At 47.1% G+C, this 15,952-nt stretch overlaps 1 protein-coding gene across 1 annotated transcript in view; it reads right to left on the bottom strand.

The window, feature by feature from the left end:
* LOC119385532 (uncharacterized) overlaps positions 1–15,952 on the bottom strand; it is a 65,546-nt gene that overhangs the window by 23,882 nt on the left and 25,712 nt on the right. The gene's annotated exons all lie outside the window — the stretch shown is intronic.

Here is a 15,952-nt window from a genome sequence, read left to right as displayed (position 1 = left end):
AGTAATGAAATTACAGTAAATAAATTATTTTAGTGTAATAGTAACGTAAGGAATTACCTTTGCGAGCTGGTCATTTAGCAATATAATTAGTAACTTCCGGCGAGTAATTTCGGGAAAATTACTCATTACTTTTGCAATTACATTCGGCTCAAATATAACATGCCCTCTTCGCGTATGTCGTAGCAAACTGACCATAAAAGTAAAGAAAAATAACAAAGACAAGTTAATCTGAGTCCCTAACCTCAAGCGCGGGAAGTTGGAGAATGATCTCTGAGATTTCAATGTATCTTTCCTGTAGATAAAGTGCACGCCAGTTGTACATGAATGATGAACTTTTGTAAAAGCAATTTCAAAAGTAATTTCATTACTTTTCAAGTGTAATAGTAATGTAATGTCATAATTTTCGGCCAGGTGTAATTTGTAATGTAGTTTAACTACATATCCAAAAAATTGGGCAGCTACGCACTAGAAGTGGCCTTGCCCTCCTTCTTACCATCACTACCCTTTCCCACACCCTTTCTATACTACACTTTACATCGCTATGGTATGCTTTCTTTCTCTCTCCTTATCTTTCTTTCTATTTCTTTGTTTCTGTCTCTTTTTTCTCTATCTTTCTCTCTCTGTTTCTCTCTCTTTCTCTTTCTCTTCATCTTCTCCCCGTTCTCTGGTCCATATCAACGCAATCATATGGTTCACATAAATGCTTGTTCTGCTACCGTGCCTGGACGGCCGAGAGGTTACGACGCTCGTATTCGGACCGTTGGCAACCAGTTCGAAAATTGCGCGAAACCATGGCTCGACTAGGCGAACGAGGATGCAGCTATGCAAAGTTGTTTCTAGGCAGCCGAACTGACGTCATGGCTAGACAGAGCAGGTGCGCGGTCGTAGCAGCTTGGCACGACGATGCAGAGCGCTGCCGGAGCTAGGTGCAGCTGTGCCAAGTGGTTGCTAGGCAACGCGCAGTGACGTCATAGCTAGGCGCAGTTTTTGCGAACACCGCGCGGTGCAACGAAAAGCTTAAACGGCTCCGCTGTATAAATTCCGGAAAAATACTAATACTTTACTTAAATACTTTATAAAATTAATTTTGTCATCTCGATTTCTTACACACTATTTGCGCCCACATTCAATTCATCGGCAGTTTGACAGTTTGAGAGCGGCGTGAGTGCGCGCCAAACGCCTCAACGAGCTTGCACGAAGGAAATTCTTGAGGAACCCATCAGTGTTGTAGAAGATACGTCAAGCATCTGAACTCGGGTGTTTGCGCGTCGGACCTACATAAAGGCGTTCTTTTCTGCCCGATGCAGCATGCGCCTGCCGCGATTGCACGTGCCGACAAAAAGGGCGTTGGCAGAAGCAGTGTACAGTCAAGGACAAACTTTTGCGAGATCCCGGAGCGCCGTTCGAAAGCTGCCTCTCGGAAGCTAGGAGGCGCTGTGCGTGCGTCGAGGCTAAGCTGGACGATCACTAAGCGCATGCGAGTGCTGTATTCGCTCGTTTGCCTGCCTGATTGCTGGCTTCGCGTGAGGCTCTGCTTATTGCGCACTTGGGCGTGGGCAGTCGCTTTAAACTGCTCGCGCTGCTTGAGCCATGCGGCCGTCGTGCGTGGCGCGCGGAGAGTCAACTATTCAAAGGGCATGTGTTTGCAGTGCGCGCTGCGTTTATTGAAGAGATAAGTATAGTGCCGTCGGTTTTAGATGCGAAGCATCTTATGGCGGGGTTCAATCCGGTGTGCGGCGTGACCACCCGGCGTGACCACCCTCTCCACACACCTTCTCTCCACTCCCCGTCCCCTTTCCACACCCCCTGTCCCTCTCCACTCCCCCTCTCGCTTGCCTCATTCTCTCCTGCGACGAGCAGTCATGGGCTAGTTACCAGTAAAAAGTAACAGTGTTACAGTTACAGTTACCTAAGCCAAAAAAGTAACTCTGTTACAGTTACAGTTACAGAGTTTCCAAAAGTAACGTGTTACAGTTACAGTTACTGTGAAAAAGTAACGCTGTTACTTTTCCGTTACTGTATAAAGTACTAGATCACAAAACAAATTATAGTGTTTATTTAATCAAAATGTGCGAAGGCGTGTGGGTAGTCATAATTGCATGTGGTAAAACCCTAGACGAAGGAAACCTGTAAAAAGGGGGCCCAACACAAGCAATCGTTGTGTACGCCTCAATCTGTCGCATCAATAAATGCTCTTGGATACTAGAACAGGCAAACGTGGTTGATGCTCTGGAACAATGGCAGTATACTACGGCGTTTATTAACGATGCCCAGAAATGCATGCGAAGAGGAGCAGGGAGTGCGTCAGGACTGAAGACAACGTCGATTGTGCATATTCCCTGTGTTCAAGGTGTATCAGACCCTGCCCGGAGAGCTCTGCGTCCGCTGGGCATACAAACCGTTTTTAAGCCCCGTTATACATTGAGACATGTGTTCGCGCGAAACCTAAAGACCATACACCTGCGGAAGATCAGAGCCAATCAGAGCGGTGTCATCTAAACGTACAATGTAGGGATTGCCACGTGACTTACATCGAAACAGGCAGGAAAAATGGGATATTGCTGAAGCAAGCCATGCAACGCGTTCTACGATGGGGCTTGCTCGCCACCGCTGAACAACAGCGCATAGTTTTGACCTAAACAATGGGACGACGCTGGCTTGTGAACGAAGGTAGGTGGGAAGAACACTCCTGGAATCGTGGTACATTCGCCGCGAAGCGTGGGCTTGCAACAACCTGAGGATGCCACCTCCACAGAAGGCGAAACGTCTATGTCGTATTGTTAATAATTGTTTTGTTATGTCAGAGCAAACCATTTACAATCAGTTCCAAAGAGGTTTTAAAAAAATTGCTTCGCTAGTTCACAGTATTGCTGGCTCTAAGCCGCTTCGCGCGCTGCACCTTTCTAGCCGCCTGCCAAACAGGATTAGATCGGATTCACGGACGAAGGAGACTATAAACTAGGCGTCCTAAGGCTCCGGTACACCAAGAACAGAGCTACAAGCTCAAGTGACAAAATTATATATATTCCGAAAAAAAAAAAAAACAGACGTGACCTTAGCAAGCTGTTCAATTGCAACATGATTGATTTGCGATATCTAGTTTACATGTAAACTTGAAGTTGCGTTAAAGACCAACCTCAGACCTCGGCCTTCTGCAGGGAAGATAATAGCAAGCTCCTCTCCTAACCGGCGAGGGTAGCCCTATTGTGGAAAGTTGAAAGGTGTATACAGGATATGGTGAAGAAAGAAGTTCGAAAAAGTGGAAAGCGTTTAATGTAAACCCTTACGAGCGTTGCAGTTCGATAATTTTTTTTATAAATACGGAAGTAACTGTAACGGTATTTCACGTTACAGTTACCGTGCAAAAAAGTAACAGTGCTACAGTTACAAGTTCCTCTAACTTAAAAGTAACTAGTTACAGTTACAAGTTACTGAAAAAAAGTAACTAGTTACCGGTAACGCGTTACTAGTAACTAGTTACTGCCCAAGACTGGCGACGAGTAAGGTCCCTCTATTTTTTAAAGGTAGCGACAACTACACGCGCGCCCTCTCGAGGGGTCCAAGGAGCAGCGATAGCAGACGACGCGCCGCTCTCTCCCGTGCACATTGCGGGCTAAGGTCCCTCTATTTAAAGTTCCTCTAAAATAGAGGGACTTTAGCGACGAGCAGGCAGCAGCGACGCCTCCGGCGTCTTGACGTGGCACGAGCGGCCGATGGCCGCCTCTGCTTCTGTGGCTCTAGACGCTCGTGCTCTCCTTCCCTCGCTGAAGAATCTCACGACGACATCAATGGCATGGACTGCAAAGAGGCAGACGCACATGATCTTGCGACTTTTCGGGCGTCGAATACCTCGGACGCCGGCAGTCCCACGCAGCGGGAGCTGGATGGAGACTGGAAGACAGTGCTGATTCTATGCCAGAGGGAGGCACAGGCTCGAGAGCGCAAGAAAAAAAAAATACACCATCTCCCACTCAAGCTAACCATCTCCCCGCTGCTTCGCATCCACACATGGTTCCCATTAGCAGGAGATGGTGTAACTTTTTTTTTAAATGCGAAGCATTTCTTAGCGAATTTCTGCGTCTTTGAGCGTATCTATCTATCTGTCTATCTAGCCGCCTACGACTTTGTGCTCTCCTGGCCGTTTCGTTAATCGGAAGTATACCAAAATTGGGATGGCATAATATGACCGTATTACGAACATAAATGACAGGTCAGAGCATGAAAATCATGGCACTCATGTCATGAACAGCACGATTTACATTCACGGCCTTGGGGCTCTTGCGGCCGTTCCGTTAACTTCATATCTACCAAAATTGGTATGCCGTGACAAGAGTTCATGACGAACATAATGACAAGTCCTAACGTGCAAATCACGACACGCATGTCATGGGCAGCATGATTTACATGAGATCGTCTCGGGGCGCTAGCGGCCGTTTAAATGAATGGATATATACGAAAACTGGTATGACGAGACATTTTTGTATGACGAACATAACTGACACGGGGTAACATGAAAATCATGATATGCATGTTATGTACGACATGATTTACATGCCACGCTCATGGAGCACTCGCGGCCGTTTCGCTAGATTGATATACACCAAAATTGGTATTGCGCGACGTAACTGTACGACAAACGTAAATGAGAGGTGGTAACATGAAAATCATGACATGTACGACATGTACGACATGATTTACATGCCATGCTCATGGCGCACTCGTGGCCGTTTCCCTAGATTGATATACACCAAACTTGGTATTGCGTGATGTGACTGTGTGAAGAACATGAATAACAGGTGATAACATGAAAACCATGATATGCATGTCATGTATGTCATGATTTACTTGCCACGCTCTTGGTGCACTCGCGGCCGTTTCGCTAGATTGTTATAAACCAAAATTGGTATTGCGCTGACGCGACTGTAGGACGAACGTAAATGAGAATGGTAACATGAAAATCATGACATGCAAGTCATGTACGACATGATTTACATGCCACGCTCATGGTGCGCTCGCGGCGGTTTCGCTCGCTTGATATACACCAAAATTGGTCATGCACGACGCGACTGTACGACGAACGTAAATGAGAGGTGGTAACATGAAAACCATGACATGCATGTCATGTATGTCATGATTTACATGCCACGCTCATGGTGCATTCACGGCCGTTTCGCTCGTTTGATATGCACTAAATATACACCAAATATTGGCATTGCGCGATGTGACTGTATGACGAACATAAATGACAGGTCCTAACATGCGAATCATGTTATATCCATGTCATGTACGGTATGATTTACATGACACTGTCATGCAGCGCTTCCGGGCGTTTTGTCAACTGGATATATACCAAAAAAGTGTCTGGCATGACACGAGTGCGTGAACATAAATGACAGGTCATGCATTGTATATACCAGAATATACGTTTCATAAGCATGGTATATACCAGATTGTGCATGCATGCGTGCATGACAAACATGCGATATATGGTGAACTAGATGCCATGGCATGAATGATTTCATTTGGCTCAAAGACAAACAAGGTGATGTATGCAGCTCTTTGCTGGCTGCTTCGCATTACATCGATTCCCACAGTGCGTGTGATCTGCCGGATTTTTTTTCTTTATTTCAGTAATGTCAATAACTGGGCTGGGACCTCTGGTGAGAATCGACGGACCCCTCGACTCGGACACATACGTTGACATCATTCAAAACCCGTTCTTGCCATACACCCTGGATGAGCCTTTCCCGGATGAATTTTGTTTGTTTCAGAAAGATAGGAGCCCTGTACACACGTCTGAGAGAGTGGACGATGTTCGAGATGCTTTTGGCGTGCGGCAACTGGCATGGCCTCCAAAGGCAGCCTACATGAACCTTTAAAAATGTGCGGGGTCTACACAGAGCCAGTCTCGCGATGTCCAATTAAGGGAATGCCAACGCACACACGCTGTGGGAAGCGATTAAAGCGGAGTGGGAACGGCTTCGCACTGGCACAGACGTCGTCCGTTCTCTGTACGACTCCATGCCACGCCGTTTGAGAAGCGTCGTCGCAGCTGGCAGCGAATTCACCAAATTGACCCTCTTCTATTGCAGCCTGGATCGTCTTTATTTTCTTCTTATTTTGCTACATGACAATGAATGCGCTGCCTAACAAGTATTTTTTTTAGGCTTTGCATCGGCACGATAATTGCGAATGGGTGGCGTTGCACGGTAGCGCTCACAGTCAAAGCATACGAACCCAATTTCTTCTACTAAGGCGTTCAATACAGCGGGCAGTTTTCCAATACGAGGCGTCTATAGCAAGCAAGAAGAAAATCATTATTGAAATAAAGACAAAAATTGAGGCAGCTACGCATTAACGGCGCGAAGGCGGAGGAAGCGGCCGAGCTGGTGGCGTTGCCCTCCTCCTTTCCCACTTCCTAAGCCTCACTTCCCTTTCCCATCCCTTACTATGCTATACCGTCGTACTGGTGTAGCGCAACTCAGTTTGAGCATGAAGAAAAGAAGCAACAGCGGAGAAGGAAACACAGGCAACAGGATGAGCGCTTCTCCGCTGTTGCCTCTTTTCTTCATGCTCAAACTGAGTTGCGCCATACCAGTCATCATTATCATCATCATCAGCCTGTCTACGCCCACTGCAGGGCAAAGGCCTCTCCCATGCTCCGCCAATCAACCCGGTCCTGTGCTTTCTGCTACAGAAAGCCCTAAAGGGAATGCAAAGAGGCAAAGCCGCTGCTGAGGATCAGGTAACATCAGACCTGTTGAAAGACGGTGGAGAGATTATGTTAGAAAAACTGGCCACTCTGTGTACGATGTGTCTCTCGACGGGGAGGATACCAGAATCTTGGAAGAATGCCAACATCATCTTGATCCATAAGAAAGGGGACGTCAAGGACCTGAAAAATTACAGGCCCATCAGCTTACTGTCCGTTGTCTACAAGCTATTTACAAAAGTAATTGCTAACAGAATTAATACGACATTAGAGTTCAATCAACCAAAGGACCAGGCAGGATTTCGTACAGGCTTCTCAACAATAGACCATATTCATACTATCAATCAGGTTTCATAGCAGGGAACAGCGCAGAAACACGAGACAAGAGAGGTGACAGGACTTGGCGCTGTATGGACTCAGCGCCAAGTCCTGTCACCTCTCTTGTCTCGTGTTTCTGCGCTGTTCCCTGCTATGAAGCCAAGCCAACAAGCTCAAATTTACACCCCATCAATCAGGTTATAGAGAAATGCGCGGAATACAACCAACACCTATACATAGCCTTCATAGATTACGAGAAGGCATTGAATAAATATTATGCCTAAGGGCAGACTTTCGAAAAAAAAAAAAAAGCATTGGATTCGGTGGAGACATCAGCAGTCATGCAGGCACTGCGGAATCAGGGCATTGATGAAGCCTATATAAACATAATGGAAGAAATCTACAGCGGATCCACAGCCACTATAATCCTCCATAATGAAAGCGACAGAATCCCAATAAAGAAGGGCGTACGGCAGGGAGACACGATCTCTCCAATGCTATTCACCGCGTGTTTACAAGAGGTTTTCAGGGCCCTAGATTTGGAAGAATTGATGGAGTTAATTCCATTATGGAGTTAATGGAGAGTAGTATGGAGAGAAGTATGGAGTTAATGGAGAGTATCTCAATAACCTGCGATTCGCTGATGACAGCGCATTGATGAGTAACGCGGGAGGCGAATCACAGATCATGATTACTGAACTGGATACGGAAAGTAGAAGAGTAGGTCTGAAAATTAATATGCTATACCAGTACGATATCACAATGCACCAACTTGCCCAATCTGCAGTACTTATGCTATACTATACAAGACTGTGCTATACATTACCCTCTCACCTCCTTCTTTCCCTCCTCGTCACCATCATTTCCCTTTCCCACCCCTTACATGCTATACTATACAAGGCTGTGCTATACTTTACCCTCTCACATCCTCTTTTCCCTTCTCGTCACCATCAATTCCATTTCGCACCCCTTGCTATACTATTCTATACATGGCTATGCTTGCTGTGTCTTTCTTTTTCTATCTCTTTTTCTGTATGTTTCCTTGCATCTATTTCTCTATCTATTTCTTTCCCCGTCTTTCTATCTCTTTCCCTTTTTTGTTCCTTTTCTTTCCATTTCCATCTTCCTCTTCCGTTCTATCTCTCTATTTCTCTCTCTCTCTGCACTTGTTCTCTCGCCTTCTATCTTTTCTCTCTTTTCTCTTTATCTCTTACTTTACCTCTCTCTGTCTTTCTTCCCCCGAGTTCGTTCTCTTGCCTATCATAGTTATTGCATTCCCCGCCGAACAAATCGGCGCACGTGTGCTAGGAGCTAAGCAGAAGACGAAGAAGAGGACATGATGCTATTACAGCCCAAATACTAAAAAGCACAAAAGTATTCTCCAGTTCTATATTAGAAGTAATTTGCACACAGTCGGAATTCCAGTCGGAATTCGGAAGTGAACTGACAGTTCACTTCCGAATGACTGGAAAATTACTAAAGTAGTACCTGTATACAAGTCTGGCAGCCGCTCAGATCCCTCCAACCAGTGTGACGGAACGGGACGAAAACCAAGAACGAAAGACGAAAAGAAGGATATTTTTGGCCGGAACGAAAACGTAACCGAAACCGTCATCTATTATATCGTTCCGGAGTGAAACCGAATTTTTTTAAAATTCGGTTTTTCGGTTCACGAGAAAACTTTGCAATCCAGAACAACTGAGGTCATGCAACGTGAGCGATTATGCCTATCTCAGAATACACTATTAGCGCGTACCTCAGTCAGGGATTCCAAAGCAAAGACATGTTGAAATTGTGCGAAAAACGAAAACAATGGCAACGACAGATATTTATATTAACGCAAGTGGAATTTTGCGCGCCTGCCTCGCAGGCCAGCGTGAAAACGGAATTGTCGGCGCTGAAGTTTGTTACAGCGAAAGCTGTTATGAGATCACAAGAGCCGATTTTGGCGCCATAGCTTTCGCCGCCACCGCCGGTGTCCGTAACCGCTATCGCGTGAAATAAAAAAAAATGAAATGAGAAACATTTCTAGGATTGGATGGGGTTTTATCCCGCGCTTCTGCGTGGCAGTCGAGTATTCCACCACAGTGCCAAGTTGGTGCTTGTAACTCCTTCGAAAAAATACGCTGTACGGGCGTCATGTCGGGTAAGTAATCGTGTTAACATATGTAATATAGCGTGGCCGAAGAGTAAAATAACAACCTTGCGTCACACAATGCGAATTACGAAACAAGTCGGTCGTTGAATGCTTCCAACCCGTTTCAAAGTGCTCAGCCATAATTCTTCATCGCCATCAGCCACAGCACAAAGTGCAGATAATGCCTTACAGTTGTGGAGCGGGTACCACGATTCTCCGAAGAATGTTGAAAAATGGCATAGTGGGTACTTCGCTACTTCAGAAAAATTACCATGATTTATGGCGTAGTGGGTACCTTGCATGTGTACTTACTTGTATTAGTTGCCCCAAGAGTCTACAACAGGCTAGATTTAGGTGCACCTTAAAGAACCCCAGGTGGTCGAAATTTCTGGAGCCCTGCACTACGGCGTCTCTCATAATCATATCGTGGTTTTGGAACGTTAAACGCCAGATATTGTTATAGCCTACAATGGGCTCTAAAAAAGCCGCTCTTCCAGCTTTCGCTGTGACTGTGCTGCGTGGTCCGTGCGGCGTGGTCCGCGCAGGCGTGGCGATTTTTAACACCAAAGTGTTTTATGCCGGTGTCCATCAAAATTTGCATGACGTATTTCCGTCACGGAAATACGTCAAAGGCAAAGAAAAAAGAAATGCAAAGAAAAAAAACTTAGCAAAAAGTTGCGTTGACAGGAGTCGAACCCACGATCTCTCAGTCCGTGACGATGGCTGGCGGGCGTTTAGCACACTGAGCTAACGGAGGCTACATGAATGCGCCTTTTATCTTTCACACTATCCTCTCACAGTGCTCTGCATGAATGGATGGATGGATACTATGGGCGTCCCATTTATAACGGGGTGGTGACATGCGTGCCACCAGGCTCGAAAAAAGAAAACAAAAAAAACGCGTCGTTGCTGCGACCGTCCCATTCGGTGCGCTTCCAAAAGAACTGTAATTTCGTTTAACACACCGCGAGGTGGGGCTTCAGCCCAAGCCTAGCTCATAGCGTCAATCCATATCGAAAAATAGCTCTCCGACGCTCGCCTGGCTGTCGCACCGCGTTCCCCGCTCGCCCTGTGAGAATTAACTGCCAGGCTAGAGGAAAGACACAACGCGCGTAGCGTTTCTCTTCGCGTTTCATGGCGCTTTGGAGGAGTGCATACTGAGTATCAGTGTTTATTATGTGCTTGTTGATGTCATATTTGCGCGGGATTTACCATATGCGGTGTCCACGTATATGTTAAGAACTTCAACTACCGCAAGGGTTAAATCATGATCAAGGGCTTTAGTCGTCGGTACGGAGGTGTGCCACTAGGCGTCATTTTATCAAAACAGCGGTCTCGCACATCAGAGAGTACACTGAATGACACGCTGCTTCTGAGATAGTGCTCACTCCCTTGACACAAAGCATTGAGCCTGTTAAAAAAATTGAAATTGACTTTTGAGAAAATAAGTACTATGACTTAGAAGGGTATACTGGTTTGTGCTAGTGGTAGGAATTCCTGGTACAGTAGCTTCGGCTCCTGTGAAGAACGTGGGAAGAACGAGTTTTACCCCTGTGCCACTTTCTTAAGAGGAGGGCAAGTAACTATATCACAAATGCAATGTTTTCTATGATTACCTTAACTTCAAATTTTTGCATAAAAAAACCGTTACGAACCGTTACGGAACATTTTTTTTTTGTTCCGGAATAGAAACGGAACGGAACTTTTTGTGGTGGAACGAAAGTAAAACCGAAACAAAAAAATCAGGACATATCCACGGGGTGAATGATGATGAGTGGGGCGAAGCTCCGGAGGGAATCATCGGTAAACCGTGAAACTCTTCCGTGAAATTCGCCCAGTACATCACATAGAGAGTGTGAAACACCGTGAGTTAAATTTGGGTCGATGGAGGTGATCCCGATGGTTCAGATGATCGTGGCGACACGTTGAAGGACTGGACAGGCCCGTTGCTCAGCTCCTGGCAAACTTGAGTTTATTTACACATATGTACAGTTGCTTACAAAACAAATGCCGGCGCGGCCACTGAACAGCTCTCGCGACAACAACTGGGCTGGACCCGCACCAAGCGTTCAAGCCCTTAAGGGAAAATCTCTAAGTCCTTCATCCCTGGATCAGAGTCGGCGCCAAGCACGACCTCTGTCCCCTCCGCAATCTCTCCGTCAAGCACCAAGCTCTCCTTCCCTTCCTCTCCTAATTCTTCCTTTAAATCCACCCTGTCTCGTCTGAGACCGCCTTACGGGACCAACCCTTTTTGATACTCCACCAATGAAGCAGAGAACTTTGTTTCTCTCAGAGACGTGTCTCCGCCTCCACGTTCCCACGCTTTGCTGCCCTCACTATGCGGCAAGCCAACTAAAACGCCATCAATCACATACACAGTCAACGTACACTGAAATGCACCACACCAACGTGCCCAGTTTACTATGCCGTCTCGAACCTTGTCTGCGACAAGATGCCGCCGCCTGTTGCAATTACTGCAAAACCACATCGGTGCTCCTTCAGTGAGGACCGTCGCGACGGCGACACATTGTTTACGTTGTCAGTCTCCGTGAGATCGCTTCCGCCGTACGGGTGACTCCGCCGCGAAAGGAGCGGTCGACAAAAGGTCGCGGGGTTCGGCTACAAAGGCGCGGGTAGAGGCGAACGGCCTAATGGCCCTTCCGAGCGCCCCTTTTCCGTCACGCGCCGTCTGCGATTAGTCACCGTTGATCCGTACTTTTGTTGTACTGTTGGCTTACGTGGTCCCTTCGATATCACCGCTTTGTGATCGGTGAAATGCAGGGAAAGTGTCCGCTCCCGAGCGAAAGAGAAAGCACGCCAAGAGCGAGCGCCTTTTCTACCTCCATCCGGCGACGAGCGAAAGAGAAAGCGCGCCAAGAGCGACCGCGTTCCCCGCTCGCCCTGTGAGAATTAACGGCAAGGCTAGAGGGAAGAGACGACGCGCGTAGCGTTCCTCTTCGCGTTCCACGACGCGAGGTCGGTAGCATGCCCAACGAAAGCCAACGGAACGCGATAGTGCAAGTGCTCCGGCTTCGCGAACAATGCACGGCGTTTACTGCACATAAAGCGTCCCAAAACCAAACATCTTGCTCAAGGTGTGCTTTGCGTTTTTCGTAGAATTAATTTCTTTATCATGTACATTAGGACGAAAAGTTGAAAGCTCACTAGAGTGCATCGCCCACAAAGTATGTCTTTTGGTGTGAATAAATCAAGGAATACTACGATGTCTTGTAAAATGATATCTAGTGAATTGCTCATCTAGTGAGCAATTCATTAAACTAGAGCTGGCTACATACATACATACATACTACTACTACTACTACTACTACTACTACTACTACTACTACTACTACAGAGGAGGGAACGACCAACACCCTAAGGAGCTTCGCTCCTCAAAAAGCATTTCGTTCCGACAACCTGCCTCCATCTGTCGTCCCATTTCGCTTACAAGCATTGCCTGTAAACTCCTAGAACATATACTATACTCACAAATGACGTGTCATCTAGGTAATCATTCCTTCCTTTTTCCGCAATCAACATGGTTTTCGGCCTAACTTATCATGTGATATTCAGCTCTTTGAATTTGTTACTGAACTTCACTTAATCTTAGACTCAACCTTTCAAACTGACGTCATCTATCTTGATTTTGCCAAAGCATTTGACTGTGTTTCCCACCAGCGGCTTCTGGCCAAGCTTTCATGCCTACAGCTGGACCCCCTTGCGTTGTCATGGACCCACCGCTTCCTGACCAATCGTCTCCAATATACAGTTGTCGGAAATCACTGTTCAGCCACTACTAACGTGATTTCTGGAGTACCACAGGGATCGGTCCATGGTCCTCTGCTCTTTCTCATCTTCATAAACGGTCTTGCTAATGGCGTTTCATCTTCCATTCGACTTTTTGCAGATGACTGCGTTCTTTGTCGTCGCATCGCACACCGAACTGACCATGATATCTTTCAAAACGACTTACATCAAATCGAATCCTGGTGTTCCAATACATTAATGAAACTGATCAATACCTCGAAATGCAAAGTTATGCAGATATCCCGTAAGCGCTTCAACAGTAATTACACCTACTCCCTCGTTATCTATCGTTATCTTGGTGCCACAATAAACAAAACGTTGACATGGTCTCATCACATCACAAAATTAGCAGCCGATACTACTAAATCACTTGATTGCATCAGACGTTCCCTTTCCTTGTGTCCCTCATCCACGCGAAAACTGGCTTATGAAACATTTATACGAAGTAAGCCTCAGCTATTTGGGGCCCCCATGAAGCATACCTCGTTAACGCTTTAGAATCTATACAGCACAGTGCGGCCAGATTCATCTCTTCTAGGTACGGCCGCGATGAAAGCATCAGTGCCATAAAGTCACCCTTGGGACTCGAGTCATTGTCGTTCCGTCGGAGGAATGCAAGGCTGTGCTTGTTTCATCGGCTTTACTATAACTTCCCTCAACTTCACGGTAAACTCCTTAACCCGCCAAGCCGTACATCTCGCCGCCTTTTTAACTCTTGCAGCGTCCAGCGGTTGCACGGTTCTACGTCTTCTTTTAATCAATCTTTTTCGCCAATAGCCATTGCAGAACGGTACATTTTGCCAGACAGTGTTGTCATTGAGCGTAACCCTATTGTGTTGAAGCAGTTTCTCGCTATATCACCTCACGCTGTAAAATTTCATTTACAGTGTTCTCTTTCTCCTTTCCGCCCCTTTTATGCCTCGTTGAAATTGTGCCTTTTTTGTTGTGCTTCTAAATAAGTTTGCGTTTCTCTGAGATATACGTTTCAATATTGTGATCCGATATGTTTCATTTTTCACTCCCTATGTAACCCCCCCCCCCTTTATGCAGTACCCCGAGAGGAGCCTTTAAGGGAAAATAAATTACGATGATGATGATGATGATGATGATGAGAGCGCGTGCCGGTTTATGATGATGATAGTTTTCGGATTCAACAGACACATTACGCCCGGTTTAAACAGCTTCCCTGTAAAAAACGGACGGTTCTCCACTTATCTCATCAGTGAGATAAACGAAGCGCGCGCCGCAAACACGTGCCGTTAGAATAGTTGGCAGTCCACGCGCAGCGCACGACGGCCGCATGGCTCAAGCAGCGCGAGCAGTAAAACGCGACTACCCGCGCCTCAAGGCCTGACCACACGTACGCGTTGCATCGTGTCAACGCGTGAGCTTTAGACGCGCCGTCGCGCCCTCTCCCCATAGAGAGAGGGCGCGACGCCGCGTCAAAAAGTCACGCGCTGACGCGCGGCAACGCGTACGTGTGGTCAGGGCTTAAGGGAGGAATAAGCAGCGCCTCAAGCGAAATCGGTGATCAGGCAGGCAAACGAGTGAATTATAGGAAGCGTATGCGCTTAGTGATAGTCCAGCGTAGCTAGCGTAGCCTCGACCACATCTAGCAGGCTGTTCCTCGAGTAAAGCCTCGATGCGCGCACAGCTTCTGCTTGCGTCCCAGAGGCAACTTTCGAATCCCGCTCCGACATCGCGGGAAATTTTAGATGCGAAGTATCTTAAGGCCGAGCTCAATCCGGTGGTGTGCGGCGTGACCACCCTTACTGCGCATGCGCACACCCTCTCCACACACCTCCTCTCCACTTTCCCTCTGCACTCTCCCTCTCCCATTCACCTCTCCACTTTCCCTCTCCACTTTCCTTCTCCCCTTCCCCTCTCCCCCGCCCCTCTCCACTCTCCCTCTCCCCTTCCCATCTTCACTGTCCCTCTCCACTTTCCCTCTCCCCTCCCCCTCTTCCATACCCCTCTTCCCTCCCCCTTTCCACTGTTCCTCTGAAACGCGGGCTAGACATGCCGAAATTCTCTCCTGCGCAACGCCGCGATGAGCTCGAGCGCATGCGCGTCCCCTCCACTTCTCTCTCCTCTCCTACGCTGCCCCCCTCTCGCCCGCCTGTCGACCGCGTTCCCCGCTCGCCCTGTGAGAATTAACGGCCAGGCTAGATGGAAGATACGACGCGCGTAGCGTCCCTCTTCGCGTTAGGTCGGTAGCATGCCCAACGAACGCCAACGGAACGCGATCGTGCAAGTGCTCCGGCTTCGCATCGCCTCATGGTCCCCTTTAGCGGGAGATGGTGTAATTTTTGTCCTTGACTATACATCACGCTTTTTTGAAGAGAGACAAAAGTTTAGGATTCTGACCTTATGTTTAGGATTATGACCTAAGGCCTTATGCTGGACTGGGTGAGACTGGTTACTAATAGCGCGATCCACCACTTGTGACTTTTTTTTTTTGGCGTCTAAAATATGGTATGCTCTTCTGGTACTCTCCTACACAACAAGTTATTTTGAGCGAGTTCATGGAGTTTGGGCAATATGTATGTGCATTCTAAATGCAAACGAACATCGCGAACCATTCCGTTCATAGGGTAAATGAAGACGGGCTAGGATTAGGTAACTTACTCTTGAAACAGGTGAACATCTAGAGTTTAACCTTAAGAGATCAGCGAGCCCATTTTATCCGTACGACCACTGAAACAATTAATGGTGCTGGGAGTTATACCGAGCTTGTACTCCCCATCACAGAAGACGGCCAGTAAAAGAGGTTCAGAGAAGAAAGGCAAACTGACAACCACCCGTTTGTAGCACGAAGCCGCCAGGAAATCCATACGGATTTCTCAGAAAGAAATCTTAGCTGCCGAAAAATTCGTCTTGGTCCGGGGATCGAGCCCTCGACCAACGCCTTTCCGGGGCAGCCGCTCTGCCAATTGAGCTAGCTGGGGAAGCACATGGACCATCTTATCGTTACTCTG

Source organism: Rhipicephalus sanguineus, chromosome 3 (assembly GCF_013339695.2).
Source record: "Rhipicephalus sanguineus isolate Rsan-2018 chromosome 3, BIME_Rsan_1.4, whole genome shotgun sequence".
Classification (NCBI taxonomy): domain Eukaryota; kingdom Metazoa; phylum Arthropoda; class Arachnida; order Ixodida; family Ixodidae; genus Rhipicephalus; species Rhipicephalus sanguineus.
The sequence above is the reverse complement of the archived record's forward strand: the minus strand, read 5'-3'. Positions and strand labels throughout refer to the sequence as shown.